Genomic DNA, 19285 nt, shown 5'->3' with positions numbered 1-19285 from the left:
GGACACGTCAGTTTTCACACAATTCCAGCTGACTACCAACTCTTTACTTTTGACCTTTCTAGTCCCACTCTTGATGCATTAAGGATGTCCAGGGAGTAAAATTCCAACATTTCATCAATCATTCCTAGGAAGTCTTTAAAATGAGGCCCTGTTCAAGGCAAAGGGACATTTTTTCTTACCAAAAAAAGAAAAAGAATGCCTTGGTGAAAGTCAGGCTCAAAACCACTTTGCCCAACACAATGACTTTTGGCAATTTAAAATTACCAGATGTTCACATTACACATGCTTATTAGGATGTGTTCTTTAAAAAATCTTGTAGTGACTGTTTTGGGTGAACAACCTATCTCAGTATTTGGTCCAGTTTTTCCCAAATGGAAGGAAAAAGCCTTTATTTGTATTTTACTCTGCCTGCATTAAACACTGTTTAAATATTTGGACTTCATTTATTTGTTAAATCTATCAAATGTTTTACCTCGTCAAAATAATCAGTTCAGAAAATAAACAACTTACTGAGTGTAGATTCTCCATATAATTAGAAGGCATTAGATCACCTATTTTTGCTTTTGTGATCACATTCTCTTTTATGTTTCTGAAGATGTGAAGTACAAATGTGGACACGGAGAAGGGAAAAAGAAAGAGAGATTCTAGCAAATTTTAAAGTTCCAAACAAACAAAATCTACAGTTGAGAAGATATTACTATTATACTTTGGTTTTTCTTGTCTGTATCCCTCAACACATTTATCTGATAAAGAATGATTTATACTATACAGAATTGTGACTGAAAATATGAAATGGAAATGAATTAAATATTATATCACACATTCATTTACTTATATGTTATAAATTTACTGACCATCTGTTTTTAAGGTGGCAAGTTTGTCACCAAAAAATCCCCAACAAAACAAAACAAAAAGACAAAAACAAAACAAAAAATAAACACTTGAGCTTGGAATCTAAGGAGGACAGAAATCAAAGAACCTAGCACACAACTAACTATTTTACTAAAATGCTCATAAATATGCAACAGATAATGATTTAAGTCTAGAGATTTAAGTCTCAAGGAGATCACAAATAGCTTAAATTACAAATAATTTGTAATGGGTAAGTGGCAAGGAAAAGGGCAAGAATTATTATTTTTTGTGTGGAGGATTGACAGAGGATTGATCTCAGGGGCCCTGAACCACTGAGCCACATGCCCAGCTGTATTTTGTATTTTATTTAGAGATGGGGTCTCACTGAGTTCCTTAGTGCCTCACTTTTGATGAGGCTGGCTTTGAACTCACAGTTCTCCTGCCTCAGCCTCCTGAGCTGTTGGGATTACAGGTGGGCATATGGCTCCTAGGGAGAATTCTTTCTAGGAAAATAAAAATAGTAAAATGTTCTCTGAAAGAAAGTATGAATTATTAGAGTTACTGTGAAAAATGACAGGAAAATCATGGAATGTATATTGGGGCTGAGGCACTATTGGAGACAATGTTAAGAAGATAGGCAAGGGCCAAACCATATATATTCTTATTATCTATCTTAAAGATACCAATAGTAATATTTTAGCAAAAGAAAGTCATTAAAATTTTGAAGCAGTGTGCTGAGCTGATGGGGACCTTTGTAGTTTCATTGCATACTTGCTATTTTGCTGTAGTATGGAAAGCAAGTTCAATGACTAAAAGACTGCATTTAGGGAAATGACTAAGAAAGAAAATAGCTCTTCAGGGAGATACTAGGTGGAATTGGCTAGTTGGTGTCAGAAAAAAAAACGTAGAAAAAGAAATAATTTGCAATTTCTTATTTGTTGAAATAGCAGAGAACTTGAAAACAAACAGCATATAGACTATGATTTTTTTAAAAAAGTGGGGTTAAATCTAAATTCTAGCCAACAAAACATCTCAGAGGGGAGAGAAATTAAAAAAAAAAAAAAAAAGATTCATTGAGCCATAACAATTACTAGACAAATGGATTGGTCCTGAGACACATTCCTTTAAGCCACCAGGAGTATTAAGTAGCACTTGGGAATGTGTCTACCAGCTCTAAAAGGCCGGAGTATTTTATAATGAAAATTTAGGGAGATGAACATACATCACGGTGAAGTTATTTTGACTCCAGATAAGAACAGGACAGTGCAAAGTTTGCAAAGTTAGAGGATAAGACAAGCTGGGGCATATAAGAATAGCTGCTGCTCCTTGACTGCTAGGGAGAATAAGCAGAATGTAAAGTACCTTGTTGGTCCTCCTCCTGAGATGCTAAATGGAAGGTTGAAATGTACATGTAGAAGTGAGGAACAATTATTTTTTCTCTGTTGTTACTGTTCTTTTGAAACTTTTAGTTGAATTAGTTAAATTGCTGTTTTAACATCTCCTTTTTTACATTTTCTGGCTCATAACAAAAACAAGACATTTCAGAATTTTTTCTTTTCAGCAGAACTCATAACTTTGTGATTTTAACTTGGAAACTATATGTTTGAAAGCATCAATCAGTAAAATAGGGACAAATTTTCACTTTAAAAACTTATTGTACAGCAGAAGAAGTTTCAATGTAAATTATGGATGGGTTGAAATTGAGATGCCCTTTACATATATAAGTTCAGGAGAAAATGTGGCATTTAATATGCATTGAAATATATTTGCTTAAAGTGAATACATAAATGAATGAATAAAGAAGACATTTAACAATTTTTTTGTTGTTATTACAGAGGGAAACAGAGCATACTTACTGGTGAGTAATAGAAAATGCACAGATAACTAAGTTACTTGTCAAAGGTCATCTGGAAACATCAAGGAAAGATTAAAAATAAAAATGGCTATAATGTATCAATAAAAAATTTGAAAAAAAATAAAAATATTTCTCATACTAAAAAAATTTACAGTGAAAAAAACCACAAGCCTGCTAGAAAATATGTTTAAATATGTAGACACTTTTTCTTGTTACAGCTCTAAAACAGGGCAGATGATTTCCTCCTTGGGTATATACTTAGAAAAAACTCTACATATTACAACCTCTCAAAACATTTCTTAAAACATCAGCATCAGCACCTTTTCTCTGTGGATCCAGAATTCAGTGCTCTAATATTCTTTATGCTCCAGGGAATACCTCTTTACACAATTTTACCCTTTGTTGCAAAATAACTGCATTTAAAGATTTTGAAGGTTGTAGATTGTACCGCTCTAATATCAGAGAACAGAGATTTATGAAAAGATTTAACTAATTGGGAAAAAAAAATCTCACAAATGTATTGACCTATCAAGTTTCGTTCTCTTCTAGCCTTCGTGCACTAAGTTCTTGCATAGGAAAATATAATTTTCTAACAGCATCAATCATCTATTTGCTTGCTATAAATCATTTACTGATTAGTGATTTTCATGTGGTACACATGGATTATTGTGTTAGTTTCATGATCACTAATAGATAATTTTAATGTTAAGTAATAACTATACCTACTAAAATTACGTATCTAAAGGCTAACATGCATAAATAATAATATGATGTTCTTACATCAACATATTCACCATTAGAATTATTGATTATTTTATTCTTATATGAGGTACAAATTTAAAAGATAATTAATTTTTTTTATTTTTTAAAATTTCTTTCTTATTAGAAAATTTTAGCATAGAAAGGAATATAGAAGTAGGAAAACAATTTAATTTATATTGTTTTTGAAAATATTTTCAAGTTTCCTTCATTTTGAATAAGATCTTGTATCATTTTTAAATTCTATGAATGATTTGGACTACATATAGGAGAGTTTATGATATATGTAAAAATGAAAATAGAATGCAAAGTTTCAAATTGATGAAAAACATCCAAAAATGTCCTATTTACATTATAACAACGGGAAAAGTGAGAGTGATTAGAATTGCACCAAATCTGACCGTTAAAAAATATATACATGGAGCCACTATAACTTTAATAATGCAATTATGAATCAAATTATTAAAAAAGCAAGAAATTCATCTTTGTAAGATCTCCATTATCACAACATCAGATATAACCCAAACTTCAATTTTTTTCTTAGTGATTTAACTGATGACCTAAGAAATGAAAGTGAAAATGGTATTTTTAGATAATATTTATAACTTAGAAGTACTGAATAAAATTTTGTCCTGTGAGTAAGAAGATAATATATTCATTAAGTTGGCAAGCTTGTCAAGAAAGTTGGAAACACTTGTCTATTCTGTTATCATTTTTTTAATTGCACAATTACTATACAAAAGAAAGCTAAAATCTGTTGACCTATGAAGCACCTATCAATATTATTTTGCCAACTATGCATTATTTCAACAGAAATGAAAATACTTTAAAATATTATAATAAGTAGGATTGTTTAAGTCACAGTTGAACGTCAAGGCCATTGGAAAATTTAACTTATTTTGACAGAAAAAATATATAAAAAAAAAAATAAAAATAAGTCACACAACCATTCTCTGGTATAGTCTTGGTGTCACATCCAATGTTTGACTTTCTTTTGTTCTTGAGTCACTTTTAACAATAAGCTGTGTATAATGGTAATTATTTAATGAATTAACTCACGCATGCCCATCTTCTATTTCTGAGTTAAAGTCAAGTGATCTCTACAGTTCTGTAATTACCCCTTCAGCTAGTGAATAGGTTTATTTGTTAAAAATGTTTTGAAGTTTTGATATGTAGAAGAATTTACACACATTTTACAAGCATTGATTTGATGTCTATTTTGTTAATTTTTAAAATGTTTGAAAATTTGAGCTCTAAAATTTATAAGTTTATTAACATATTTCTTTTTATGAGCTTATACATAATGTTTTAGTGCTTATATGTGTAAGTAGTTTCTTAGGTACTTGAAATGTTTGATAAAATTGGAGTGTATTTGCAATTTGAAAATCTTAAGCTAATTTGTAAATTGAATGTATAAGCAAATATTGAAGGACATATTGTAAGTAAGATTCAACAATTAATTGACCCTTAATCAATAGACGTGTTAAAAAGTTTAGGGGTTCTTGCATCATTTCTGCCAACACTAAGGATTTTTGTGTTTTATAATGCATACTTGGAATAATGCTAAAGAATGACAAAAATGAAGAGGTAGAATCAGTATGAAAGATAAGAAAAATATTCAGGCCAAAAAACCTACCTGACAAGATAAGAAATAAATGAACCAACAAAGAAATAAACAAAAATCAAAAATCTATGCTAACAGAAAGATAAGATATTCCTTAATAGAAAAAAAATATGCTTCAATCAAAATATTAATAATTGTATTCATATATTTATTTTACCTATTAATATATATGCAGAATGGAGTTTTAATATCTAAGTGGAAATTTATTTTTTAATCAATTCTACCTGTAAAAGTTTATTTAATAAAAGGTTATTTCTTATTTTGAAAACATAAATTCTATATATCAATTATCCATCCACCTTTAATGAATTTTGAGAGTGTGCTCACAGAAGCAATTGTGGAATTTGACAAATGCAGATTTTAGCAAATAGAAAATTTTTTTTCTATTCACTAAATCTTTTTGCTATGTAGGAGAATACCCCTTAATATTCCATTTACAACATTTGGCAAACACATGTATAAGATGTTAAAGTAATATTACTCTCTGCTTCCTTAATTGTTTTATTTATACTTCATAATTGCTATGGACATGGGCAGTGTGGATCATAAGTTTAATTGATTGCAAAATTGTATCTAAGGATATATTAGAATATTTATCTGATTTAGTATAACTGGGAATTGCGGAGTTGAAGAAATAGTACAATGAAGGAGAAGTTTGCTGCCTGTGGCATGTGCATGATATCTTTAGCTCTCAGGTATGCTAGAAACCTTGGGTTCTTGCATCATTTGTACTAATACTGATAAACATGCTATTTCAGTTCTGTACATATGTAAGAATCTTAATTCCTTTTTCATATCCCAGTCCGGACAGTTTTGGCTGTATTGCATTTTCTTAACCTTTTCTTCATTAACTTCTACATAAAACATAAAATTTCAATGTGATTTCCAAAATAAGCCAGTTGGAAAATGGCTATTAAAGAAATAAAATTCAATAAGACTTACAGGAAGTTTTTTAAGATGTCTAAATAAAACTGTAATAATTAGTTATTAGTCCAAGTTAGACTGTGCATTCTTTCTGTTACATAGGAACTCCATCCTTCTGAGAGGATGCTGTGCAGACATCCATCTAGACATCCATCTAGACTTCAACAGCAGAAAGGCAAATACATATTTTCAATACCATAACACTAAGAGTTCTTGAACATTTCAAACAACAATGTTAGACAACACACTAATTCTTATTTTTTTGGTTTATACCAATACGTTTACATTTAATAATTCTACCAGATTTGTACTGCTAATATGATGCAAAGATCAGAATCAATATGTCTACAATAAATCCAAATTAATAGAAATGAAACATAAATCCTAAATCATTTATACATGATTTGCTCTTTGCTTCATTGGAAATAAAAAAAGTTATTTTCCTTGTTATTTTATTGTAACAACAACAAAAAAAAGAAAGTAGAATATTTGCTTGTTTTAAGTCTGAGAGATAAATGTTCAATAAGCTAGATGCAGAAACAAGTTATTCAAAATGAAAATTTCAAGTAATGAAAAAGCATTTAGATAATCAGTAGTAATCAGATAAATAAGCAGGTGCAAAACTGACAAATTAGGAAAATAAAAAGTGAGCGTAACTATATACACAAACATAGTATTTGTATATGTAACGATGTAGGTTAATTCATTACAAGAAAAGAATGAAACATAAACTGGTCAATAACACACACACACACACACACACACACACACCATGTTCCAGTTTGATTGTGGGATATATATGTATTCAATCTTTTGAGAACTCATGATCTTTCTACTAACTGTTTAATCTCTAAGGTCTGCCTTTGCCCAGTGATTACTGATGACTAATACTTTGGATTACAATCTGCAGCCTCACAAAACAGACTACTTATTATTTCTTTTCAATTTTAAACCTTTGCCTCTAAGTATCAAGTATCAGATATCATTTTTGATTATAACCCAACATACTGGCCAGAATTTTGTCATATGGCCACATCTAGCTTCAAGAGAGGTTGGGAAATGAGCATGTCAGCTGTTCAGACATGAGCCGTGTAAATCAATAACTGTGCCAAAAAGCAGTGAGGTCTCTGGGAGGACAGCCAGCAGCCTGTCTTTGAAGAGTTGACTGTATCCTGCTCTGATTTACTCCAAGATGCATAGAACAGTAGTTTCCAGGCTGTGGTTAATCGTGAGATATTACTTGTTGTAAAGCTTTAGTTTGCCAAGACTTACTCCACTTTGAGTCCTAGTGCCAAGATGGATTGACTTTACATTTTGTTTGTGCTTATAAACAACCTCCATTTTCCTAATACAACCATGAGTCACAAATTGATAAATAACTAATTCCTGCCAACTTATCAAATGAAATCGGGCACAAATATGTGGACTTTCCAAATCATATGAAAAACAGCAGACACAGAATTTTATCAACCTCATCAGATGTAACTTACCTAAGTCCCATAAAAGGAGGAGCATACCAAGAGGGGACTCAGTGGCTCCCCCAACCCCATCACCTGGTCACCTATCATGAGCCTTACCCAGGATAATTGGCACAAGAAATAAAACCTCTGGTTCAGTCCCCACTGAGGTTCAGCACAGTGCAATTTCTCCTGACCCTGAAAACTATGCACAATTTATTCCAAGATGACGACTCAAGCTGACAGTCTAGAGCCACCATCAGTTAGGACTTTCTGCCTTGAGGACTCTGTTGAGCTGGTTTGCTAAAACCTTTGTCTGTTCACCTATACTTACTGACTCTGCATCATATCCACTCTCAGCCTATGCTCTTGGTATAGCATCCTGTAACTCTGTAGCTGCCTTAAGCTTTCTTAGTTTTTTTTTTTTTTTTTTGTGATCTATACCTATCAAGTGTGAAGTATGCTATGTAACTTCAGTGTTACAGATATTAGAAATTAAGATTGGAATGGAATAAAAGAACTTGTAATTGCCTGGCTTATGACTATCAGGCTACACATGAGTATTCAGTGAACTGCAAATATCCAAAGTGGTATAGCTTGTGAATATTGTTATTCAATGAAGTCTAACACTGTGGAAGAACACAAATATATCTGGTCTATATTGATAGCATTATTCACTCAGTTCACTGCCTCTGAATAACATGCTTCCTCTCAAACATTATTGCTTACTGTTACATAGATACTACTTTTCAGTAGGCATGCTGATATTAAAACACAAAGAACCACAGAAAAGTTATTCCTTTTGTTCTAGCTAGTCTTGTTTTATATACTTATCATAAATAAAACAAAATAAAAAAATATTAGGCAGGCATGGTGGCATATACCTGTAATCTCAATGACTCTGGAAGCTGAGGCAGGAGGATCACAAGTTCAAGACCAGCCTAAATAATATACCAGGGCCCTGCCTCAAAATTAGTATTAAATAAAATAAAACAAAAAGGATGAGGATATAGCTCAGTGGTAAATTGTCCTTGGGTGGATCAATCCTTAGTTTTAATATGTGTGTGTGTGTGTGTGTGTGTGTGTGTGTGTGTGTGTAAAACAGCTTCATAATATCTTAGAAATGAAGATTCAAATAAAATGAAAGAACTTTGTGATTGCCTTGCTTACTCACTTATAGATGTCAGGTGATGCACAAGCAAAAGGACGCTTCCACTCTCAAAAGTAGGGAGTGTTCATGTATCACCTAATACATCATAGGAAATCGATATGCTGATGGGAAAGGCTGTTAAAATTTTAATTTACATTGTCCACTGTAGAATTTTGGCTCAATTCATTCACTAACTGTCGTCAGTTCAATAATATACCTGAATCTCACTCAGTTCATTCATTTGTAAAAACAAGATAATAGTTTTGATATGAGATTTACTGATGTTGATAAATGTCAAGAATCTGCCTATATGTATATATTCAAAATACATTTTTACTTGCATCCAATAATTTGCAAAATTTAGAATAATATAATGTTAAGAGAGCAACATTTTAAATTGAAGGCTCATTTTAATTAAACTATGTAGACTATGAAATAAAAAGAAATATAATTATATAATAAAGGCAAATTATGTCAATCATAGGTTCTTGATTCTACCAAATACATAAAACAGTGAAAAAACTATTAGGTTTAGTGTGTTCATTATAGATGGTGATATTATTGGTAATTTTCCAAAGTTTCTAAATTTGTCAAAGATTATTATTTCATAAAAGGAGAAATTTTTTTCTTTTTCCAACTTATTTATCAGTGCATTATAATTGTACCCATTGATGGGTTTGTGTTACACATTCACACATGCGCACAATACACAATATAACAATATAATTTGGACAATATTACTCCCCAGCACTTCCCCCTCTCCTCCCTTAGTCCCTTTCTTTTACTGAACTCCCTTTGATTTTCAGATATTGGCCTTCACTTTTTTTTTTTCCATTTTCATCTCTAGCTTCCACATATGAGAGAAAACATAACCATTAAACTTCTGAGTTTGACTTATTTTACTTATAATGGTCTCTAGTTCCATCCATTTTTATGCAAATGACATAATTTAATTCTTAGTACAACCATTATAGAAATCAGTGTGGAACCAACATATGTTCCTGCTATACCACGCCTTGGTGTTTCTCCTGAAGAATTAAAGTAATCACACTGCAGTGACATGTGCACACCCCATGTTTATAGCTGCCTAATTCACAATAGCCAAATTATGGAAAAAGCCAAAAGGAGAGATTTTTTTTAATAAGATTGTGCAAGAACACAAAGCATTTTCTTTTAATAAGCACTTGTATTTCTCTAATATATACATTCTCCAGTTTTCTTTGATTATTCTGATATGTATTGCCATTATTGATTTTATTGTCTTAAAATAAGTTTTCAGACCATAACTTGATGAACTTATGGTGCTATTTTTCAAATATATGATTACAACGTTTGTTGTGCCGTACTAAATAATTATAGTGAGAGAAAATACTAAGTGAAAATAAATCGATATTTTAAAAGAATTAATCATGTTTTTCTGATGAATATTTACCTACTTCTATTCTACATGTTCTGAATGTTCTATAATTAGCATGCCTTTCTTTATAATTTAAAAATTGTAACAGTGATTTTTTAAAAGTACAAGGTGTTGGTTAACTTTTTGTCACTTTGACCAAAATACCCAACAAGAGCAACTTAGAAAAGGAAAAGTTTATTTCATCTCACAGTTTAAGAGGTTTAGTTTATTGGCTGGCTCCATTATTCTGGGTTCAAGATGACATGGAACATCATGGCTGAAGGCCCAGTGGTAGAAAGTTGCTCACCTCATGGGCAGCCAGGAAGCAGAGAGAAAAACAGGGATACAGAGAAGACCAACCCTTCCAGACATGCCCCAGTGACTCATTTCCTTCAGCCACTCCACCTACCTATAGTTACCACTCAGTTAGTCCACTGGAACTTAGGTGACCTGATCAGGTTACATACAGATCTCATAATCCAATCACTTCATCTACAAACATTCCAGCATTCCAGATTTTGTGGAACACCTTCATATCCAAACCATAATATATGGAAAAAAATTAAATTATTTGCACCATCAATATGAAAGCATTTCCCTATTTCTAGTAGTTTAGATTAATAACTTTTTCACTGAAATTTATACTGACATTTATAACTACTGTATGTTAGTAAAGCTTTATATTTAAGGCTGTGAGATTTTTAAAATATGGGTAGTGAAACCTCATATTACAGAAAAAAATCTCCAAAATTAATAATTTTACAATGTTTGGAAAAAAAATTTAGATGTTTTGCTTTTATTTTTGTTGGAGAGAAGGATGGTAGGAAAAAAGTAATATTTTTATTGAACCTCAGATATCATATATGCTCTTATTTTACTGATAAAATAAGACTAAGGTGGAAGATGGAGGCATAAAAAATCCATAGTTATTAAAATGACACATTATTATTTTCTAATTAATGTTTTATTTTAAAACAATAAAAAATACATGTTCTAATTAGGTATAAATACATAATTCTTTTAAAATGCATTTTTAAAAAAGACTGATTTCTCTAAGGTTTTGGTCCAGATACAAGAATGAATCATCATCCTTCCAGTCAATTATTCTAATCCTAAAGCTCTTTTAAGTCTTATTTGATTGAATTCTTAATATGCTGATAACTGAAATTTCTAAGCTTCCGAAGCATGGTTGCTTCTGATTTTTTCATTAGTGTCAATATAAAGTGCTTCCCTTTACAGCCCATGAGAGTTTATCAGTACTAATCTACTATTTCTTTCCTGATGCTTCTGGACTACTGAAAACTCCTAATTTGCAATAATTAATCTCCTGAGAATAGCATTTCTCATTTAACCCAAGGAGCAGCCACATCTCTCTGTGTTCAGTTTTGCAACCACCTAGACAGTTTCTTTTTAGGCACATACTTCAGGAGTCAGGTAATTTATGAAGTAATAAATATAGACATTTTTTGTAACAAATGTTAAAATTATATGGACAGCACATGTCATGTGGAGACACAATTTGCTGTGGAGGTCAAGAGCAGATGACCTAGTTTTATACCTGATTCTAGTTAATGGCTTATGTTAAGAGAGTTATATAATCTTTTTGGCCTCTGTTTCTCTCTTTATAACTGTTTCATTAGGGTTTTGTGAGGGCCGAAGTTGCTTGGGATAATACCTGGGTCATAAACATATTAAGTTCCAGATAATATTGCTATCGTTATGACAACAAAATTTCATAGATACTAGAGGTATAGATGAAATTAATGTAGAAAAGAAAAGAGGGACATGATTATCACCGGAGTTGAACAAATTATTTCTCAATAAATAAATCTTGAAAGGAAGAAAATCAAAAGTGAGTTGTGAGGGTCAGAGATGAATACAGAAAATGTATTTCAAATTTTCAAACTTAAGGCATTAAATACCTAACATAATTTAACAAGAATATGGTACTTTACATATTTATTAGTATCATCATTCTCTTTATTTTGAAACAATTGTAGACATTATAATTAACATATAAATACTAAATAGTTCATATATGCATATATATGTCTATATGATATTATGATATATACGTATATTTTGTACTTGTTATAGTTAATATGTAGGATAATCAATGATATTTATAATTACCATTTCTCTGAATTATAGATTTCACCAACTTTATAACAGATTCAAGTCAAGTAAAACTACAAATTGACAATTTATTTCTGTTAATATAGGTATTTTTATGAAACACCTTATCAAAACTAGGCACAATGGTATGTTCCTGTAATTCCAGGTACTTGGGAGAATGAAGTAAAAGGATTGCAAGTTTGAGGCCAGTTTTGGTAATTTGGTATAATCCTGTCTTAAATAAAAATATGAAGGATTGGAAATATAGCTTATGGGTAAGGTGAACTTGGGTTCAATTCCCCTAACTATAAGAAAATCAGTAATACACATGAGAAACTTAAATGAATCAAACTTAATGTCTTTAAAGAATTGCCAAAACTTTTTAGTGAGATAAAATATCATTGAATTTAAATTAATAAAATAGTTTAGGAAGTGAACATAGAATAAGAAGAGATCTAGTATGTGACCTACAGAAACTCCAACATTTAGAGTGTACTCAAAAGAAGCAAAAATAAATGACATTTGAGTGATTGAGTAAAAACCAAAGACAGATAAAAAGGAGATTTAGGAAAAAGGTCTACAGTAAAGGCATTAGAATTATAGTTATAGGTCATTTTTTCACCATGCACATATTAGGCAACTATTATATTCCTCATGTTAATTCAGAATTTAATTGTGAACAAGGTAAAATATTTGTGCTTAAAGAACCAATAATCTAGTAAATAAAGTATGGATTGTTAGCAAGGAAATGGACAGGAGAGTCAAAGCCCCCTAAAATAGGTAATTATGCATACATATGTATATGTTTTGATGAATGAATGTGTAAAATCATTAATCTAACAAAATTATTTTACATAGTATTATTTCTTAGGCAAATATTATTTCTTTTAAATACAGGGAATACTATAATAAAAAAAGTTAATTCCTTGATGAAACATTTATTAGATGAGCAAGGTGGACATGAAATAACCTTGTACACCAATCAATAAATGGGCCAAGGACCTGAAGAGACACTTCTCAGAAGATGATGGACAATCAATCAACAAATACATGAAAAAATACTCATCATCATTAGCAATTAGAGAAATGCAAATCAAAACCACTCTAAGATTTCATCTCACTCCAGTAAGAATGGCAGCTATTATTCATACAAACAATAATAAGTGTTGGTGAGGATGTGGGGAAAACATATACACTCATACACTGCTGGTGTAACTTCAAATTAGTACAGCCAATTTGGAAAGCAGTATGCAGATTTCTTGGAAAATTGGGAATAGAACAACAATTTGACCCAGCTGTCTCTCTCCTCTGTCTATACCCAAAGGACTTAAAAGCAGCATACTACAGGGACATAGCCACATCAATGTTTATAGCAGCACAATTCACAATAGCTAAACTGTGGAACCAACCTAGATGCTCTTCAATAGATGAATGGATAAAAAAAAATGTGGCATATATACACAATGCAATATTACTCAGCAAAAAACAGAGAACAAAATCATGGCATTTGCAGGTAAATGGATGAAGTTAGAAAAAATAATACTAAATGAAGTTAGCCAATCCCCCCAAAAACAAATGCTGAGTGTTTTCTTTGATATAAAGTGGCGGATTCATAGTGGGATAAGGAGCAGGAGCATGGGAGTAATAGATAGAGCAGAGGGATTGGAGGGGAATGAAGGGGACATGAGATAATTGATGATGGTGAAATGTGATGATCATTACTATGCAATGTACATGTGTGAAGACACAAATTGGTGTGAATATACTGTGCATACAACCAGAGACATGAAAAATTGTGCTCTGTAAATATAATAAGAATTATGCATTCTACTGTCATATATAAATTTAAAAAAATATATAAAAGAAAGAAATAACCTTGTACATAGGTAATATACAGCATAGTTTTAAGGATCTGAACAACAATAGCACAGGATGAGATTTAAAAACAAGACCAATAGAGTAGTAAAAGGGGATTGTGGGTAGGAGAAAGAGGGTAGTATTGAGTATTGAATTCGAACAAATTAAATTATATGCATTTATGATATGTCAACATGAATCTAACAAGTATATGTAAATCCAATGCACTAATTTAAAAAAGGAATAATGAAGTTCATGATGTTGCATGTTACATAAAGAATCAAAGGATGGAACAGAAATTTAATGACATTGAAAGATAGTTGAATGAAAAATATTACACTCAAGGAAAACAATGAAAACAGAGAGCCTAAGAGGAAGTACACTGGGACTATTGAGCAGATGTGAACTGCTTATGTGAACAGCTGGAGTCCAATAAATGCAAAAAGAACAATAGAGCACCTTGCAATGAGATGAGGCAGATCATGAATAATTGAGCCATTACTTGATTTTTCTTAATGACTTTGCTATGGCTTGAATCTAGTTTATGTATGAACCCACAAAACTTCATGTATTAGAAGCTTAGTTGCCAGGGTAATAGCCCTGGGATGTAGTAGAACCTGTAAGAGATGGGGACTGTAAGAAATTCTTAGGTTAATAGAGAATGTGCCTTCAGAATGGATTGTGAGACCCCAGTCTCTCTTAGGCTTCCTATTTAAAGATGTTATTTCTTCCTCCCACATGCACTCTTGCTGCTGTGATGCCATGGGCTACAAGTCTCTTACCATTGCAGAGCTGACTTCAGCACCATGTCTTTGATCAACTAGAACTCTGAGATAAATAACACTTCTTGTGGGCCAGGTGCTTTGGTGCACGCCTGTTAATCCCAATAGCTCCGGAGGCTGAGAGGCAGATCTCAAGTTCAAAGGGAGCCTCCGCAATGGCAAGGTGCTAAGCGACTCAGTGAGACTCTGTCTCTAAATAAAATACAACAACAACAACAAAAATGGCTGGGGATGTAGCTCAGTGGTCTAGTGCCTCTGAGCTAAATCCCCACTACCAAAACCCAAAAAACCTTTGTGTGTGTATGCATCCTACATGCACATATCACAGATTGCTTTGTATGTAATACTAAGCAAGCACTGTACTACTGAATTGCATACCTAGCCCAAACATGTTTTCTTTATAAAGTTAGTCTGTTGCAGGCATTTTGTTATAAAAACAAAATAAACAAAATATAGAATACAAAAATCTCATATCTACTTTTCTCACTTCAGCACATTGATTTCTAAAAAATATACTTCTGACTAAGGTATTCATCTGCTCAATACTTTCAGTGATAACTCATTACACTAAATGTACAAACTTAGTTTCTAAGCATAGCTTGCAAAACTATCATAGACTTGTTGCTAGATTCCTAGGCCAGGAATTCCTAGGCCTAGATTCCAATTTTCCCAGTTCTGATCACTCATCTCAAAGATTAAGTGGTAAAAATCATGGTAAAGTAGGAAAGGAATTTAATATTAAGTATAGCCATACTGAGAAGACCAAGAGGGACCAAGTGTCCTCACTCTTGTCTTTGGTACACTGACATAAGCTTTAGAATTGAAATGAGGGAATAATTGGTCAGGGGCAAGAGGTATGCATAATTAAGCAGTCTAGGTCACATAGTGGTCTGGATCATCATTTTCTGAGGCCTCATTCTGCCAGGTCCTGGAGAATGAGCCATCACTTGAGTGTTCAATCCAGCTTCCATCTTAAGATGATTGCTACTGTTTGGGGGCAGGAGCCACAATTCATGTAATGGGCTGATCACTCTTCTTTAGTAAGGGCAATCTCATCATTGAGTGATCTGCCTGTACGGCTCACTGTTCTTGTCAGTCAAGGTGATGGCAGAAGAGAATGCCTCAGAGAAAGGACAAATCAGAAAGGAAAGGTAAACCTAGTTCCTCAGATTTAGGGCAATGACTATAGAGACTTCAAGGTGCCATCGCAGATGTTCTGTAACAGGATGCTGCAAAAGCTGGTGATTGACAACCTGCTGATTATGATGTCATTGAAAATATCTTAGTTACTCTTATCTTGGGACCTTTAGCTTTGGTTGGGGATGAGAAAGGTGACATAAACTGAGGGCTAATTAGCCTTTTATTGCTAGTATTTAGACAGACACTCCTTAAAAGATTAACATGCCTATGTTCAGTGTTTAGCAGAATCTGACTCAGTTTAAGGTAGAAAGGAGAAAGGTATGAACTGAAGGCTCATAGATCAAACCTTCATGCAGCCTTTACTTACCCATCAGACAACTCTCTGCAGGCCCAAGTAAAGACTCAGTGCTTTTAGCAAAAAGCAGTCTCTAAGTCCGTATTTTAGAATGACCCAACGTAATTTTCTAGCCTGTAACAGCAATGTTTACATCATTTCCCCATTCTTGTCTTTGTGTGTATATATATATTTTTTTCAGATTATTCTTCCTACTTAAATAGTCTTCCTCTCAGTCCCTGAATCATTTTCCCCAGGGAATCTTAGAATTCAGAGAGGATAATAAGATTTAAAATATCTTTTAGGCATTTTACTTCCAGAATTAATAACAAAAGTTTCTTCAGACATACAATAGTGTTTTACTCATCTTACCATTCATAATATACTATGATGGTTAATTTTATGTATCACCTTGATTGGGCCTTAGGATCCTCAGCTAGATTTAAATATTTTTGGGGGGATATCTGTAGGGTATTTCAGGAAGATATTAATATTCAATCTACATTAATGATCATCACAAATATAAGTGGGCATCATTCAATATTTTGAGAATGCCTAGAATGTTATTTTTTTACTTAGGAAGCAGAATGCTAAATTTGCTCATCCTAACTAATTTAGCTGAAAAACCAGTTTTCTCTTGCCCTTGCCCCTGGAACTGTTGGTCTTGAGACCCATGTGTGAATTCACACCACTGGTTGTCCAGTTAAGGTCTTTGAACAGTACAACTGACTTTTCTGAGTTTCCAGTTACAGATAGCGTACGTGGGGATCCTTAGCCTCCCTGATCACCTGAGAAAACACTTTAACTTTGTAAGAAAATCTCTTTAATTGGTTCTGTCTTATGAAAAATTCTAAGACAAATGCCTTCAGGGCACTGCCATATCCTGTACATATGTAGCTCTGGTTCGTAGTAGGCACTAAATATATCACCAACTGAAACTGCATGCCGAAACCATGAGTTACCAAAAAACTACAGGTACATAATTATTCACTAATAAACTTTATTTTGGAACAATTTTAGGTCCACTGCAAAATTGAATAGAGTGCATTATGTTCTATATACTTCCTTCCCCACACAGTCATGCCATCCCTGCTATCAACATCCCCCATCAAAACAGTATATTTATAACAACTGATAAACCTACATCACCACAGCATTACAATTCAAAACACATAGTTTACATTAGGTGTTGTATATCCTATGGATTTGGAGATTGTACAATGGCATGACTCTACCACATAGTATCATACAGAAAGATTTTGCTCCAAAATCGTTTTCTGAGCTCTGCCTATACAATTTTCCCTCTCTTAATCCCTGGCAATCAAGCCATTCTGTTTAATGCCACCATACTTTTTACCTTTCTCACAATGTCATATATCTGGGATTATGTACTTTGTAGTCTTTTCCAACTGGTTACATTCACTTTGCAATATACACTTCAGTTTTTTTCTAAATTTTGTTAACACTTGATGACTCATTTATTTTTCATGCTGAATAATATTCTATGATCTAGGTGTACCTCAGTTTATTTAGCTATTCACGACTGAAGGACCACATGGTTGCTTGTAATTGTAGGTTAAAGCTGCCATAAATATCCAAGTGCAGGTTTCTGTGAACATAGTTGTCAATTCATTTGAGCAAATGTGAAATAACACCATTGCTGTATTCTATGGTCAGAATATGTTTAATTTTCTTAAGAAACTGTCTTTCAAAATGGATGCACCATTCATGCCCCCCAGCAATGAAAAAAAAAATTCTGCTGTTTCATATCCTCATAATTTTTGCTATTGTTATATAGGAGTGTGGTAACTATAATAGGATTGGAGAGGTATCTCTTTTTTTCAGAATTTTCATTTCTCTAATGAGATATAATGGGTATCTTTTCATATATTGGTACTTAATCTGCATGTCTTCTTTGATGAGATGTGTATTCAGGTATTTTGCCCATTTTCAAAATCAGATTGTTTTCTTATTATTGACTTTGAAGAGCTCTTTGTATATTTTATATAATAGTCCTTTTTCACTTGTGTCTTTTGCAAATATTTTCTTCAAATCTGTGGCTTCACTTCTCATTTTATTGGAAAAATTATATATACCTCTAGCCCTTTAGAAAATTTTATTTATTAAAAATTTTTTATGCAGTTTTGAGAGAGGGTCTTGTTAAGTTGCCAGGTGGCCCAAACTTGTGATACTCCTGGATCAGCCTCCTTAGTAGCTGGGATTACAAGTGTGTGGTACCATGCCTGACCTTCATATAACTGTTTATAACAATGCTATCAAGGAGCTAGTGAATTATTAGCATATTTTAATAATGGTGTACATTCTTTACATGTATATATTTCTTAAACAACAATAAAAGTAGAATTGGAAAAGAGAACAAATGTTTTTTCTATAGAATAGTTAAAAAACAAAAGACAAAAGAAAGCAGAATCACAGCTAAAACTTTAATCAACAACACTTCCTGAATGGCACAAAATTTTCAATCAGAAACTTACCCTAGTGCTTCATAAACATACTAAATTAGGAATGAGATGAATGTATATCTGAAAACAAAATAATGCATCATTTTACTGAGAGAATTTACACAGCTTCAAATAACAGATGTTTTGGTTCTATCACACTGTAGTTGACAAATTTGCTAGCAGTGGGAGTGGAAAATTAGTTTTCATTTTTAGAAATTATTTGATACCATTTACAGACCTTTGCTATTTATCATGCTGATTAAAAGCTGTCATTTGTAGCATTTATACACTTCAAGTACATGTCAAAACTGTTTCTATCCAATTCAAATGTTCATCTGAAAAGGCATATTAAGCCAAAGTATGGTATATATCTTTTCTTTTCATGAGCAATACATCAAACTATACAGTAAGGTACTTTCTAATGTTTTATTGAGAATTTCACTGATTAAATCTTGAAAAATTCTTATCTATTACTTACAAACTTGGAAAGATCTTTAAAACCAAAGATAAATAAAAACAGGTAAGAAATACTGCCTTGAGGTGTCATGATATAATGTCTTCAATTTCCATTAAAGCAA

Source organism: Callospermophilus lateralis, chromosome 8 (genome assembly GCF_048772815.1).
Source record: "Callospermophilus lateralis isolate mCalLat2 chromosome 8, mCalLat2.hap1, whole genome shotgun sequence".
NCBI lineage: Eukaryota > Metazoa > Chordata > Mammalia > Rodentia > Sciuridae > Callospermophilus > Callospermophilus lateralis.
The sequence above is the reverse complement of the archived record's forward strand: the minus strand, read 5'-3'. Positions refer to the sequence as shown.